The sequence below is a fragment of the Equus asinus genome, chromosome 6 (assembly GCF_041296235.1).
Source record: "Equus asinus isolate D_3611 breed Donkey chromosome 6, EquAss-T2T_v2, whole genome shotgun sequence".
In the NCBI taxonomy this organism is placed as follows: Eukaryota; Metazoa; Chordata; class Mammalia; order Perissodactyla; family Equidae; genus Equus; species Equus asinus.
The window spans coordinates 19,546,750-19,563,395 of record NC_091795.1 but is presented as its reverse complement, the minus strand read 5'-3'; the positions used below and the strand labels follow the sequence as shown (position 1 = coordinate 19,563,395).

At 45.4% G+C, this 16,646-nt stretch overlaps 1 long non-coding RNA gene across 1 annotated transcript in view; it reads left to right on the top strand.

The window, feature by feature from the left end:
• Nucleotides 1-16,646, top strand: part of LOC106838541 (uncharacterized) — a 304,473-nt gene that overhangs the window by 249,526 nt on the left and 38,301 nt on the right. The window contains exon 6 of the long non-coding RNA XR_011503880.1: nucleotides 10,522-10,663. This is a non-coding gene — a long non-coding RNA (uncharacterized lncRNA). The remainder of the gene's footprint in view (nucleotides 1-10,521; nucleotides 10,664-16,646) is intronic.

Below are 16,646 nucleotides of genomic sequence, written 5' to 3'. Positions count from 1 at the left end.
AACCTGCTTGTTTCCAGTAACTGCTAAAGGGAGCCAATCTCAGAAGAGTGGAGTGTCAGACGAGTTCCTTGGAATGTGGTCCAGCGCAACTTCGCCTATCCAACAGGCTCCTTTCCAGACGACCATGCCTTATCTCTGGGAAGCCAGGTCTCAGAGAGCAATGAGATGTGATTTGAAATGACCCTCACTGTCCTTCTTGGGCAGCCTCTGAACCAGAAAATGTGCCTGTAGGGAAAGCCTCACTTGGGGAAGTGGAGAGGCTGAAGTTCTTTATTCTGAAAATAGAGAACCACGTTTCTCACAATCCTTCCTATCCCCCTGTCCTCCCTTCCAACCAGAATATAAGGCCCCTCACCACGAAAATGAAGAGTCAGCAAATTTCAAGGGATACCGGATGATGATGAAGAAACAGCTGGGGGACAAACTTTGTCTTACGAGCTGCAGGTCTCTGAACGTGGAGGCAGCTGTTCCTCCAGCGCAGACTGGGCCTTCCCCACTCATTGAACATCCTCTATGCATGAGGGCTTGGAGCTCTTTATGGATGGCCGTAGCCAGTGAGGAAGGAGAAAGAAGAGGAAAGGAAAGATTTGAAATGTGAGTTGGACGCTCTTTGTTGCCAGGCACTTTGGGCGTAGCCAAAGGATCTACCTTCTTTCCACCACCTCCAACCTCACATGCACATGCCTGCAGTCTGGGCTCATGGCTCCTGTGTGATATCGACCTGATGGCCCACCTCTCATCCAGGTGGTCAGGAACCTGTCACCAAGACATCTGGGTATCTTCATGGGCAACTTGCGTGATGCCTGCCACAGGCACTGCAGGGACATGATTGTAAGACCACTTCAAGGCAGCTGATGACAGGGTAGGGTCTAAACTGCAGATCTGGGCCAAGGAGCGGCCTGGGTCAGTCCACCTTGTGTGTAGTAATCTTCTTCCGGGGAGCAGCTGATTCAGGTGGGTTCCAGTGAGCGTCAGAGGCTGAGTCTGATTAGATGTCTTGGGCACTTTCTTCTAGGTTAGAGAATATAGCATACGCCAATTTTAGGATTAATTCTTGACTTTCTCAATCAGAACTATTTTAAGCAATGTTTTGATCAACATTTAGGAACTTAGAGAAAATAGTCAAATATCTATTTAACTTGTGATATGGTGACAAGTACATATTTAAAATGATATATGAGCTTGGAAAAGTTGCTTTTTTCCGTACTTACATTCTTCAGAGCACCTGTATCTTTGTCATCACCAGATCCCTTTTTGATTGTGTCACACTTTGTTCACAAACAGCTCACTTCAGCTGCATCATTTAGGATGCAGTGACTCAGAGTCTGAGGAATGCACCCCAAGAAAACCAGGTTCCACAGCCATTGACGGGACGTGAGGATGATTGAGTTTTTCCTTCATCCCTTGGGTTGGCAGTGGTTATCTGCACTGTGACAACACCTTACAGCGAGGCTTTTAGAAGGCTCCTCAAAAGGCTGGTTTATCACATGCAACTCTTGGAATTTCTTTGTCTGCTATCAATGACACTATCAGCATCTAAAACTAGCCTTGTGTGAGGACGCAGAACCAATGGTTCTTTCCGAGATAGAACTTTGTGCTTCAAAATAAATTGTTCAAAATCATTGAGCAAAGGAATGCCCTGTAATATGAGAAGTTTGATGAGGATTTGATTCTAAAGTGACTTCCTCTCTTCTGCACTATGAGTTTAGGAACCAAAGCAAGCCTTGCCCTAGGTTTGGTTGTATCTCTAAGGCAAGGTGGGCTGGCTCCTTGTTTGCTGACACTGTGAAGGTCATTGTGAATGGCCAGTACCTTAGCAAGCCTGGGCCTCAGAAGCCAGCTCTCTTAAGGCAAGAAGGGCCAACGGAGCTGGGCTGGTTCAGTTGCCATCCACAGGCAGAGACTCTGCAGGCCCAGGGGACAGAGGGTGGCCCAAGGCTGGAGTGCAGAGGGCCATTAGGCTGAGGCTCAACCCAGGTCTCTTTATTCAAAGCTTCTTCCCAAGGCTTGCCCTTCCCCCTAAATACATGTGCCCTAAATTGTCACCAGATCTCGGGAGAGCACTAGCTTTGTCTGAGATAAACACCAGCCCCACAGCACACCCGGTCATTACCAGATTGGCAGTTCTCGTCTAGGTCTTGTGGCTTTCTTGAGGTTTTCTCGGGTGTCTCTCTCCCAAATCTTTCCCCTTTCCTTTGATCATATTCACATAAACATTCAACTTTGTGGCCCTGATGCATTCTCAAACATCCCTCAGTTCGCCCACCTGCATGTTCCTGAGCAGTGTCTGGTGGGGCCCCCTTCGCAGCTGCCTGTCAACTATTGTCCAAGGTTCATGCCCCTCTGCTCCAGCCAGTCCTGCAGCTCCACCTTCTCCTCCTCTCTCTTTCCCCTACTCCTCTTTTGGGAAGATCTATGTGAGGGTCCCGAGGGAGGAGATCTGACGTTCTTCCCTCGGGCAAACAGGGCTGGATGGATGACACAATCCCTTTAAGTCTTAGAAAAACAACCTTGCGGCTCTTGGCTCTCTCAGGCTCTCATTTGGTTGCCTCAGGGCACCAGGCAGAAGGCCAGGAAGCCCAACCCCAGCCCAGAGACTTGCAGAGCAGCCTGTCTGCTGCTGCCTGCTTCCCCTTGCCAAGGACTCCGGCCTATGGAACCGTCCGGCTTTGAGACAGGCCTGAGACTCCCCCTTGAGCTTCCCCAAGCCTGAGATTGCTTGAGCACACGCTGCTTCCTGCTGCCTTCCACTTCCTCTCCGTGTGTGTTTTGACTGATGACTTGACTTCACCTTCTGGTGTTAGAAAGTGGGTCAGCTGGTGCTCTAGCTTCAGGAGAGGGCAAGTTTCAAGGACGGCTGAATGCCTATTGTTCTGGATCATCTTAAAGAAAAGTGATGTCTTGAAGAAAAATGAAGACTGGAGGGTGCTGAATTGATAAAACTTAAGGGGAAAGAGTCCAAATGTCCATCAGGAGTGGAATGGATAAACAAATCATGGCATAGTCATACAATGCAATACTACCTACCAACAAAAACGAATTAGCTGCAGATGGACACAAAAACATGGACGAATCTACCACACATCATGTGTGAAAGAAACCAGACAAAAGAGCATAGATTATGTGATTCCATTTATATGAAGTTCTAGAACGGGCTGAATAATCCATGCCGATAGAAGTCAGAGTAGTGATTACTGAGGAGCAGGGGAGGATGGTGGATTTACTGGGAAGAAATACAAGGGAGCTTCTGGAAATGTTCTATGTCTCATTCAGGGTGGCGGTCACAAATATATACGTGTGTGTAAAACTTCGTCAAGTTCTGCCCTTGAGAGTTATACATACATTCTACTATATGCGTGTTATGCTTCAATAAAAACTTAAACAAAAGACAAAGGGAATGAGGAGTCAATAGGGGAGAGAAGAAGGATTGGAGGCTCAGAAAGAGACGGAGTGTAAGAGGCCAAGGAAAGTAGAGGAAGACTATTTCTTTTTTTTTTAATTGGCCCTGAGCTAACATCTGTTGCCAATCTTCCTCTTTTTTTTTTCCCTCCCCAAAGTCCCAGTACATAGTTGTATATCATAGTTGTAAGTCCTTCTTGTTCTGCTATGTGGGATGCCACCACAGCCTGGCTTAATGAACTGCGCAGGTCCATGCCCAGGATCTGAACCCACGAACCCGAGCCACCAAAGCAGATTGCTCAAACTTAACCACTCCACCGCACAGCCGCCCCAAGGAAGAGCATTTCAGTAAAAGGGCAACAGGGTTGACTAATGTAAGGAGACTCTTGGATTTGGTGGCTGAGAAATTATTTGTCCTGGCAGAAAATTTCAATAGGCTAGCTTCAGCTTGAAGAAAGAGCAGAGTTAGAGAAGTTCACGGATGATGATACTGTTCCTGTTGTTTAAGTTTTGGAGATGAATGAAGAAGCAGAAGAAAAGCAGCGACTGGGACAGAGGAGAATAAGAGAGCGAGAGTGAGTGAGCAAATGAGAGACAGAGAGAGAGAGAGAATGCATCAAGTTTGGAACAAGATCCTAGAGGAAGTAACGCAGAGCTTAGCTGGAAAGAGGAGGATGATCTGGAGACAGGTGGGAAAGAAACGGTGGTGGCGAGGTGCCCGCCACTCTCTGGGGAGTGTCCTGAGGGTGCCAGCAGCTCAAGGTGAGCACACTAGTCCTGGGGGAGGAGTGCGGGACCTTGAGAAAGCTGAATAGATTATGAACAACATGTTATTTTGAAATGATTGTAGATTCATATGAAGTTGTAAAGATAACGTCTCTTGCACCCTTCTCCATAGTTTCCCCAGTGGTCAGCATCTTACCTAACTATAACATAATATCAAAACTGGGAAATTGGTATTGGTGAAATGTGTGTGTGTGTTCAGCTCTATGCTATTTTATCACAGATGTAGATTCCTGTAACCACTGTCACTATCAAGATGCAGAACCATCCCATCACCACAAAGTTCTACCTCATGCTACCCTTTATGCTCCCCTGCCACCACATCGGTCACAAACCCCTGGCAACCACTGGTCTTGGCTCCATCCCTACAATTTTGTAATTTTGAGAATTTTATATAAATGGAATCGTACAATATGTGACCTTTTGAGATTCATTTGCTTTTTTCATTCAATATAACACCCTTAAGATCCATCCAAGTGGTTGCATGTACCGTTAATTTGTTCCTTTTTTATTACTGAGTAGTATTCCATGATACGGATGTACCAGTTTGTTTAATGATTCCTCTATTGTAGGACACTGAGTTGCTCCTGGGTTTGGGTTATCACAAGGAAAGCTGTTATGAAGAAATGTGTACAAGATTTTGTGTGCATCTGAGGGTCTATTTCTCTGGAATAAATGTCTGGAGTATAACTGCTACGTCATATGGGAAGTGGGTGCTTCGTTTGTTAAGAGACTTTTCCCAACCACTTTCCAGAGTGGCTGTACCATTTTATATTTTCAGGAGCAATGTAGGAGATCTGGTTTCTTAGCATCTGGGCCAGCATTTGATGTTATCACTATTTTTAATTTTATTTTAGCTGTTCTGATAGGTGTATAGTGATATCTAATGGTGGTCTTAATTTACATTTTTCTAATAGCTGGTAAAGTTGAACATCTTTTCACATGCTTATTTGCCATTCATATATGCTTTCTGGTGAAATGTCTCTCTACTCCTTTGACCCAATTTCTTTTTTTTGTTTGTTTCTGAGGAATATTTGTCCTGAGCTAACAACCATTGCCCATCTTCCTCTTTTTTTTGTTTTTTGCTTGAGGAAGATTAGCCCTGAGCTAACATCTGTGCCAATCTTCCTCTACTTTATATGTAGGATGCCTCCACAGCATGGCTGATGAGTGGAGTAGGTCCACACCTGGGATCTGAACCTGTAAACCCAGGCCGCCAAAGCTGAACGTGCAGAACTTTAACCACTCGGCCACAGGGCTGGCCCCAACCTTTGACCCAATTTCTAATTGGATTGTTTACTTACTTTTTATTGTTGAGATTTGATGGTTCTTTATAAATTCTAGATATAAGTCCTTTATTGGATATCAAACACTGGAATTATTTGAAAATATTTTCTTGTAATCAATAGTTTGCCTTTTCATTACCTTAACAGGGTATTTCACCAACAAACGTTTTCAATTTTTCTAAAGTTCAATTTATCAATTTTCATTTTATGGAACATGCTTTTAGTGTCAAGTCTAGCCTAGCCCCAGGTCTTGAAGATTTTCTTCTAAGTTTCTTTCTAAAAGTTTTATAGTTTTACGTTTACATTTCCGTCTGTGATAGACTTTAATTTTTAACAATGTAAGAAGTATAGATTTAGGTTCATTTCTTTTGCCCCAGTTACTTCAGCACTGTTTGTTGAAACGGCTCTCCTCTGTCTATTGAATTTCTTTTTCACCTTTGATAAAAATCATCTGGGCCTACTTTGTGGGTCCATTTTTGGCTTCTATTTTCTATTCCATTGATCTATGTGTCTCTCTCTGCCAACAGCATGCTGTCTTGATCACTGTTACTACAGAGAGTGCCTTAACTTTGGGTAGAAAGTTTCTTCTCACTTTATTTTTCTTCTTCAGAATAGCTTTAGTTATTTTAGCTCCTTGGACTTTCCATATGCATTTTAGAATAATCTTATCTGTAGTTACAGAAAATGTTGCTGGTCATTTTGTTAAAACTGTATATTATTCTAGGGAGAACTGACATCTTTACTATTCTGAGTGTTCCAATCTATGACTGAGATATGTCTCTCTATTTATATCGTCTTTGATCAGCGTTGTGCAGTTTTCATACAAGTCCTGTACACGTTTTCCCAGATTTGCACCAAAGTATTTCTTTTCTTTTTATTTTTGTGTGTGCTTATAAATGGTATTCTTTTTCTTGGAGTGTGGAAGATTGTCCCCGAGCTAACATCTGTGCCCATCTTCCTCTATTTTGTATGTGGGACGCCACCACAGCATGGCTTGATGAGCAGTGTGTATGTCTGTGCTTGGGATTGGAACCTGCGAACCCCAGGCCACTGAAGTGGAGCACGCAAACTTAACCACTACGCCACTGGGCCAGCCCCAGTGGTATTCTATTTTTAATCTTGGTTTCCAAGTGTTCATTTCTAGCATATAGACATACAATTGATTCCTGTTATGTTAATCCTTGATTTGACTGAACTCACTTATTAGTTCTAAGAGTTTTTTGGTAAATTCCTTGGGATTTTCTATACATACCTGGATGTAATATGCAAATAAGGACAGTTTTATTTCTTCTTTTCTAAAGTACACGTCTTTTATTTCCCTTTCTTTCTTTATTGCACTGGCTAGAACTTCCACGACTATTAATTAGCCCGGCCTTTAGGGGAAAAGCGCTAAGTTTTTCATTGCTAAGTATGATGTTAGCAGTAAGTTTTTTGTAGATGTTTTTATCAAGTCAAGGAAGTTTCCTTTCATTCCTATTTTTTGGGAGTTTTTATCATGAATAGGTATTGAATTTTGTGTTTGTCTTATCTGCATCGATTGAAATGACCTTGTGATTATTGTTCTTTAGGCCTTTTAATATGGTGGATTACTTTGATGGAGTTGAGCGTTCTGAACCAGTCTTGCACCCCTGGGATAAAAAGTACTTAATCATGGAGTATTATTCCTTTTTATAGTGCTGAATTCTTTTTTTTTTTTTTTTAAAGATTGGCACCTGAGCTAACAACTGTTGCCAATCTATTTTTTTTTTCTTTCTGCCTTTTCTCCCCAAATTCCCCCAGTACATAGCTGTATATTTTAGTTGTGAGTCCTTCTCGTTGTGGCATGTGGGACACTGCCTCAACGTGGCCTGATGAGCAGTGCCATGTCTGCACCCAGGATCCGAACCAACGAAACACTGGGCCGCTGCAGCAGAGCGTGTGAACTTAACCACTCAGCCATGGGGCCGGTGCCAGTATAGTGCTGAATTCTGTTCACTAATATTTCCTTAAGAATTTTTATATCTATATTCATGAGGGATATTGGACTGTAATTTTTTGCAGTTTTTTTTTCTGGTTTTAGTATCAGGATACTACTGACCTCATAAAGTGAATTAGGAAGTGTCCCTTCCTTTGTCCACCAATTTCTGGGTGACACCGTAAAACTGGTGTTAATTCTTTAATCATTTGGTAGAATTCCCAGTAAAACCCTCTGAGCCTGGAAATTTATTTCTATGGACTTTTAAAATAATGAATTAAATTTCCTTGATAGTTATAAAGCTGTTCAAATTATCTATTTCATGTTGATGAGTTGTGGTAGCTTGTGCTTTTCAAGGATTTACTCCTTTTCACATAAGTTGCCAAATTTATATATGTAGAGTTATTCATAGTATCTTCTTATTAACTTTCTGGTATCTGCAGGGTCTGTAGTGATGTCCCCTGTTTCATTCCTGATATTGATAATTTATATCTTTTCTCCCTTTTTTTTGGTCAATCTTGCTAGAGGTTTGTCAATTTTATTGATTTTTTTAAGGACCAGCTTTTGTTTCATGGTTTGCCTCTATTTTTTTGTTTGTTTTAATTTTCACTGCTTTCTGTTCATACCTTTTTATTTTCTTCCTTCGTCTTGCTTTGGAATTATTTTGTTCTTCTGTTTCTAGTTTTTTGAGGTGAGAGCTTAGATTATTGATTTGAAAATTTTCTTCTTTTCTCATGAAAGCATTAATGGTATAAATTTTCCTCTCAGTACTGCTTTAATGTATTCCACAAATTTTGACGTATTGCATTTTAATTTTCATTCAGTTCAGTTGCTGTTTCCCTTGAGACTTCCTCTTTGAACCATGGATTATTTGGAAGTGAGTTTTTTAGTTTCTAAGTATTTGAGATTTTTCTGTTATATTTCTGTTATTGATTTCTAATTTGATTTCATTATAGTCAGAGAACACCCTCTATATGATTTCAATTCTTTTACATTTGCTGAGGTTTGTTTTATGGCCCAAGATACAATGTATCTTGGTATATGATCCATGAGCACATGACAAGAATGTGTATTCTGCTGGTTTCAGGTAGAATATTCTATAAATGCCAATTCGACTCTGTTGGTTGAGGGTGTCATCAAATTCTTTTATATCCTTGCAGATTTTCTGTCCAGTTTTTCTATCAACTGTAGAGAGAGGGGTACTGAAGTATCCAACTGTAATTGTGAATTTGTCCATTTCTCTTTTCAGTTCTGTTACTTTTGCTCCACATAATTTGGATGCCTCTTCCTCATCAGAGGGTCACTGTCCAATCTCCCCCATGTCTTCTCTACTTACACTACTGCAGAAGGAGGTCAGCACCTTGTTATTGTCCTTCCAGCATCAAAGTCCCAAGTCCAGACTCTCCACTTGGCCTTCTGTGACAGCAATCCAGTGGGGGAGGATCTTGGGGTGCTGAGGTCCTAGTCAGTCTGTCTGTTTCTCTATACCTTTCCGAGTCTTCTTATGTTTCTTTTGTGTAATGTCCAGGGTTTTTAGTTGTACTTATCAGGGAGAATAGGGAAAAATACATCTCCTCCATTTTTCTAGAAGCAGAAGTCTCAAAGTCACTTTTGAAATCACTAATTCAGCCAGTTTTATTGTGCTAGATTTGAGTGGTGCACAGGGGTGGGTGTGTCCCCATCTCTCAGAGGCCTGGAGAGGAGGTATATGATAAACCAATGACTGTAGGAAGGTGCGGTGTATCTTGATAGCAGGCTAGACACTGGGCCCTGAGGTATAAGAAGTGTTAGCTGGGCTGGTGGGGGTGGAGGGGAGGGCCATGATGGGCAGGGGGTGAGGGTTCAAGGTGCTGAAAACCACTCAGCTGCCTGCAGTCCTGGAGCTGGCACCACTTAGGACTGTGCTCCTGAGACTGAGGAGCAGCCGCTGCAAGATCCCTGAGGCCCCGTGAGCCTGGGTGGCGCCTGGCCTTCAGCATGAGAGTAGAACCCACACATGGATCAGAGCAGGTGAAGGACGGTTAGAAATGTCATTCTGCATGTGGTGCCCTCCCCGTGAGTGTTGCCCCTCCAGGCTGGTCAAAGCAGGAGGAAGCCTTGGAGTTGAACGTTCAGTGCTGTCTTGATGCTTTACCCCCTCCAGACGCTGTATTAGCATTTTAATAGGGCTTTCCACTGCGCACCACAGGCTGTGGCTGAGCTCGGAGGAGAGAGGATGAGGAGATGCTGTGGGTCAGAGGCTCCCCAGCGGCACCCGGTCGCCTAGAGAGGGGGGCCGCTGCCTCGAGGGTAGACAGAGTGAAAGCTGGGACGGAACTTGAGTTGTGCGGGGAGCAGGGGTGCTGTCCCCCGGGAGAGGGAGGAAAGACACACTGGGCAGCACAAAGACAGAAATAGATTAATTTTATCCTTCTCTCATGGATGAATGGCCATGTCTGCCCAGAAACCAAGCAGGGTTCCAGAGTCGTGACTGTGTTAATTGCCATCCTGGCAGGGACAGGGAGGAAGGACATAGGGATGGGGAGACTGGAGACCAGGGGGAGGGTTTAAAGCCCTTTTTTCTCTGCGGGAGAAGAGTTATTGGTGGTGGTGGCAGCGGCAGCAGAGGTGGTGGCGGCGGCGGTGTGAGTGTGCGTCTTGTGGAGATGTGGAGAGGAACGAATGGGGTTGGGCCTGAGAATAGCACTAACCATTCTTTCATGTTCTTATCCCTGGCAACTTCAGGTCTGTGTGGTTGACTCAGCCAACACCATGGCCTCCCGTGTCCCCAGACCTGATCCCCAGGCCCCTCCCCACCGCCCCTTGCTGCAGTACCCCCCAAGGCCACAGGAGAACCTCACGCCCCCAGCACTGCTCCACCTTGCAGGTTGGAACTCTTCCCAGTTTTCTCACCCACCCTGCTCTTCCCCAGCTCGTCCCTGCGTTCTCTCCCAGCTGACCTCCTCCTGCGCTGCATGGGCCCCAGGCCTGGCCACACTACGATCTCCCCACACGCTCGCTCCCCAGAATTGTTCATGACCATCCTGTCTGCTGGGAGTTCTCATCTCTGGCGCATCACTCCATCATTCTCGGATCTCTTTCTCTCTTGTCTTCCCATAGCACCTGCCCAGAAAAACCCCAAACCCCAAGAGCCACCCAGCTGGTCACCCCCAGGATGTGGAGCACTGATGAAGAAAATCACACCAGCATGTGGCTGAGCTTCACGGGCGGCGCCCCAGCTGGACCAGCGCCCCAGCACCCAGTGAGCTGATACATCTGTGGCCTCAGGCGCTCCGTCTTCCAGGCCATCTGTCCTTAGATGTCCTCACCCCTCTCAGCAAAAGGCCATGCCCTCCGGGCCTCTGGAGCTAACTCCTCTCCCGCGCGTCTCTGTGCACAACCTTACTGTCCTCCTTCCTATCCTTCCCAGCAGAATCTAAATCTTTGGATCACATCCCTCTCCTTTTCAGAACGAGGTATTCTCTCCATCAGCTTCTCTCTCACTCTTCAGAAACAGAGCCATTTGCTGAAAGACAATTTGTCAAACGCCAGACCTCAGAGTGACCAATTCCAGAAGCCAACGTGTTAAGAATCAATTTGCCAAGTGACTGATTCCACACACCACCAAGACACCAAACACTTATTTCTATTAATTATCCACAAATTGTGTAATAATACGTGTTGTGTAGGAAGTTTCAAACGCCGTTGATGATATTTTTCAACATTTTGGCCTCTGCTTTTTATCTAGTTTAGAAGTTTTACTTTTGGTTTCTCCACCACCATTTTCTGTTGGATTTATGGATATGTGATTTGCATTTCTGAGGCTGAGTACTTCTGAAAAGTTACTTATGAAGGTTTTGTTAATGCATGAGCCTTCTTAAATTTTAATCTTTGGCTTGCAGAAAAGATGGTTTTGCCCTTTGAGTGTAATTTTACACCAATTTGCATCTTCTCTATTTTTTCAAAGTGGTTTGGCAGTCAGCCAAATAAAAGTTTCTTCTGCAAGTTAATTTTCACATATCCATGACAACGTCCCCAGTGGCAAAATCCCAAAGTGGGAGCTATAGTTCGATTTAGGCACAAGTCTTTAAAATTAGAGTTGACAGTAAATGCAGTTGAGGGAAAACCCATCAATTGGCACCAAAAAAATAACGTGCATTCAAGAAGAGCCCTGTTCCTGAAATCTGGAAACTTACACAAAGCTGACATTTACCAGAGGCAGACTGAGAAATCCATGGCAAAACGTCTGGTGAAAACTTACCTGACAACTTGTGAATCAAACGAAACTGCTGATCATAAGTGAAATAGAGAACCAAACCTCTGGGAAAACCTTCAGTGCTGTAGAAACCGTAGCACACAAATTGCTATAATTTTTAAAAGTAATTAACCAAAACAACTTTTGGGTGAATTCCAGGGATCACTCATTCAGGGAAATTGGTTCTTTAGCAAATTGATTTTCAACAAATTGGTTTTCAGCTAATTGGCTTCTGGGAAATAGTAATTGGTTATTTGGCATATTGACCTATTTCTCCCACCTTTCCTTCTTTTCTGGGTCTTTCTCTCCAGAATTCAAGGATCAGGTTCCTGGGGCACCCAAACCTGCCAGCCTCATTCCTATTACAGTCTAGGAAACGGGCTGGACCCTCCTCCCGGTCGGCAGGAAACTGACCCCAACACCCCAGCACTAACTGAGTGCCCAGGGAGCACTGTTACCTGCCACCTGGCAACCTCCTGCTGAATTCTCCCCCTCATTCACATTCCAATTCTCATGGCTGTTTCCTTCTCTTCTCCCCACATTGATCTAAGATCTCCCCCACTCCGCATCCCTAATTAAGACTTCCGAACTCTACTCTCAAAAAGTGATTGGGCACCACTGACTTTTACTGAGGTTTGAGGCTACCTGGCCAAGCAGGTAAATCCAGGTGGATCCTAGTCAACTCTGTCTGCCCAGCCCTGGCCTGGCTGCCTCTGGCAGTTCTCCTCATCCCCGCTTCTCCTCCAGGCATGCTGCTGGGGTCCTCTCTCTTTTCAGTCCCTCCTCCTTGCTGCTCACTCTTCCTTCCTCCCTGGTCCTTCTTCAACTGCTCCTGTTGAGTGTTCTTGGCGAACACCTCTCCTTCTGTCCTGCTCTCTCGTTCCACACACAGATGGAAGAAGGCTCATTCTCCAGAGCCAAGCAGGCTTCAGAAGTTGCTGTGTCAAGTAAAAGGAACCAGCCACTCCCCTGAAAGATGTAAAGGTGGCTATACTTCCGTAAATTGCAATTTAAAGAAATCCTCCATGCATCTCCAGGCACTGAAGTCACCCATCTTGACACAACCTCTCTCTTGACCTCGTATTGCCCTCTTAGCCTGACTTATTTTCTCAGCCAAGCTTCCTGGACCAGGGACTGATACTCATTGTTTCTCCTTTGTCCCAACCAGTAGACACTTCCTGATCTTTTTCTTACCTAACCTCCTTGCAACATTTGACACAGTAGACACCTCCTTCCAGAAACTCTTTTATGTCCAACTGCTCTGGTCAGGGCTTCTCAATCTCTTTGGCGCCATCCTTTTCTCCTGTTACCCTCTTAGACATCAGTGACCTCCTCTCTGGTCTTAGGACTCACCTCTGCCATAAGCAGACCCTTGGGGGTCCCACCTACCCATGGACTTAACTACCTCTTAAATGTTGCTATAGAGTCTTGGGTCATTGTCCTCGACGCTGGGCAACTCAGGACAGCGCTTGACTGTCTCTTCAGTGTCTAGAATTCAACACAAACAAAACTGAACTCACCCTCTTTCCCTCAAATATGTGTCCATTGCCTAAACCAGGAAGCTCTCTTTCACCCCACCACATCCAAGCTGGGCAGCATCTTCTCTTTGATATCTCTCAAAGCCACTCCATCCTCCCACACCACTGGTCCTGCTTGGGTACAGACACTCATCACTTCTTCCTCGGGATAAGACCACAGCCCTTGGCCTTCCCATCTGCTAATCTATACCCAATATGGCTGCCAGAGGATCTTTCCCAAAGGCAAAGTTGCCCACGCCCTCGTTCCCCTGGCCTGCTTGAGATGTTTTCTGTGGCTCTGGGCTTTCAAGATAACATTTCAAGCACATAGAGCCTTTTATAATTTAGAGTAATTCAAATTCTCTCTCCAGCTCCAAAATTCAGCTTAGGCTCCATGTCTTCTGGGAAACTTGTCTGACCCCACTCTAGCTGGAGTCCTGTGCCTCGACAGCAGACCTCTCAGCCCACGTTACTCTGATCACGGACCTTGTTATCTGTGAATTCCTAGAGGACAGGCTGAGTCTAAGTTGGCTTCATCTCTCTGGAGTCAACACATGGCAGGCATTCAATAAAGTCTGGTAAAGAAAGCAGGGAAATCTCAGACTTCCCAGCTCATGACGTCTCAGCACCAACCTTGCCAGTGTGTGGGAAGGAGAGACAAGGGGCCCCACAAGGTATCCCTAAGGTCCAAGGGAGCCACAGTGTGGCCGAGTGACTTCTACAGGCAAAGGCCATTTGCGGGGTGTGCAGCCTTTCTTCCTGATCAGGGAAGATGGTATTTCCCTTATTCTGTCTCCCAGGACTCTGCTCAAGGAAGCTGCTGCCCCAGCCAGTGAAGGTGCTTCTGCTGGAAGGGGCTGTCCTGCTGTGAAGGTAGTTGGTGGGAGCCTAGACAGCATGAATGTTTGTTGATTGCACACACAAAGTGCATTTGGCTCTACTTCGAGATAGGGGGCACATTTTGTGTGCGGAGACCCCACCCCTTCTGCCCCATGATGCTTGAATTAGAGAGGCTCTGGCTCCCTCTTGGCTTACTTTCTCAGCACCGAGGGGCTAAGCATGATGCTGCGGTGGCAGTTGGAGGGGATGAGTGGTTTAGAACCTTCTTTGGTGAGGCCACCAACCCCCGAAGGGCCTCGCTGCTAGGCTACTCCTTAAATGCCACTGACCTGTGACCAAACACAGTCCAGCAGATCAAATACTTCCCACACTAGTGCCTACTGGGCACTCCAGGTACAGATGTCACCAAGAGGGCAGCCAAGAAGGAGGTGGCACCTGGTGCCAAGTCCAGCACGACAGGCCAATTTCTCAAGACAAAAAGATGGATGCTCATTCACCATGATAGGATAGAACCCTCACCACGTCCTCATTGAGAGAGCGGGGAGCCACTTCAAAATAAAAATAAAGCCAGGTTTACAAAGCATGGCACTCCTGGCATCAGTGATTGGAAGTGACAAGCGTGCCAAGGCTCTATGAAGCATGGCGCGCTTGGCATCATGGGCTAGAGGTGGTGAGCTTGCAAAAGTTCTATGAAAAATAGCTTTCAAAGGAATAGAAACCAGAGGAGAAGACAGCAGAGCACTTAACTGGCTTAAAGCTATGATGATTTAACTAGTCTGCAGAAACGAATTCAACGTTTGCATTAGTAATCAAATGGAAATATCAATGAACCACGTTTTCACCTAATACATTAACAAAAATTAACATTTTAATGACAATTCCTAACGTTGGCAAGGATATGGTAAACCTGCTATCTTCACCCGTTGCTCTTGACTGTATATATTTGTACAATCTCCCGTGGAGGGCAATTTATCATTATGTGTCAAGAATTGCAGGAGTTCACGACCCTCTCTGCAAAGAAAATAATCCAAGAAATGGAGGAAAGTTTCATCAGTGTTAATTGTGATTTTGATAGACATATCAAGTGCTCAGATTATAGCTCATGACAAATGTTTTAATATTGCGTTATGTATCGAAATGATGTGTGAGAGCAAGGTAGCAACCTGGAGGAGTGCTTGTGACAACAATACACAACACTGCGTGTATATAAGGGTGACAAGTGAGTGAAACACCCTTCGCAGGAGAGGGGAGCCTGAGTAATCCACCAAAAGGAGACCTGTGCTTGTTTCTGTGTCTGGGAGGGATAGGAGATTATTTTTTCTTTTGCAAATTTAGTTTAGTGTGATATTACAATAAAAATATGTTTTTTAGAGACTTGGGAGTTGCCAAGTGGAGATAAAAAAGACAACTGGGAGCCCTCCCCAGGTGGGCAGGAAGGAGCCTTCCGGGAAGGGCCCGGTGGCCTGACTTCCTGGGGACCGGGTTCTGCTTTGTTTGGACAGGTCAGTGTGCAGGGTGGCACAAAAGCAAGGGCTGGCCATTGCTGCACTGCGTTTTCTTGGGATCTTAGAGAAGTCTGGGGAAGTGACAGGCTGATCTTAATTGGAGAAAGTTTGGGGACCTCACATACTGTTTGAGAAGCCTCTGGCTCTGAAATGAGCAACCTCTGAACATATCTGGCCTGGGCCCCTGAGGACGCCAGGGAGAACCTGAGAAAGCGACGACATCAACTCTGAAGAGGCTCCAAGGAACTGGTGAGGAAGGAGGCAAAGGAGAAGGCATGGGCGCGGGCTTTGAGGCTGCCGTGGGCAATGACAGCCACCGTGCCTGGGCTTGGGGGACCTGGAGAAGGCATCCTAGTCCTCCAGGAGGAAGGACGTGGAGCGTGGCTTTGAGATGTGTTCATGACTGTGGCTTCAGAGAGCAGGCTTGAGTTGAAGGAGTCACGAGGCTAGGTGTATAGGGCACACACGTAGCCCAGAGCCTGGCATCAGAACTTCCTGTAGTAAGAGTTAGCTGAATAAATGGATGGATGAATGAGTGAATGCGCGAGGCTTTATGCAAACGAAGCATTAGCTTGCAGTAACATGGTCTCAACTGGATCTGACATTGTCAGAACTCACCACGTGTGACTATAACTCCCTCTGAGAAACGTCAAAACATTTTCTGAAATGATTTATCAATCAATCAGAAAGCATGGATGGAGACACTGTGAGCTCCTTAGAGCCAAGTCTTGTAGGATACAAAAGAATCTGGATGTAAATCAGGTGAAGGCAAATATCTTTTAGAGTTAGGTGCAGACAAGAAGATATGCAAAATGAAGGGGAAACCATTTTATCTACTCGTGTGTGTTCCACGCTCTTGTTTGCACTGGGAGTGAATTTGACTCACCAGTTTATTTGCATATGGACAAAGAGGAACCTAAAACACTTTCATTATCTTAAAAGAGCAATTAGCCAGCTGAAAAGAATGTTCCTCCTGACGGCAGTTCATCTTGGTCAGCCTCTGCGCTCCCCGGGCCGCCGCTGTGCTGAGTCATTCCGCCACGCAGCCCTCAGGCCCAGCCAGCTGCCATCTGCGCGCCAGAGGCGGCAGGGCCCGGCGCCCGCCCCACTTCAGCGGCTCGCTGGCGG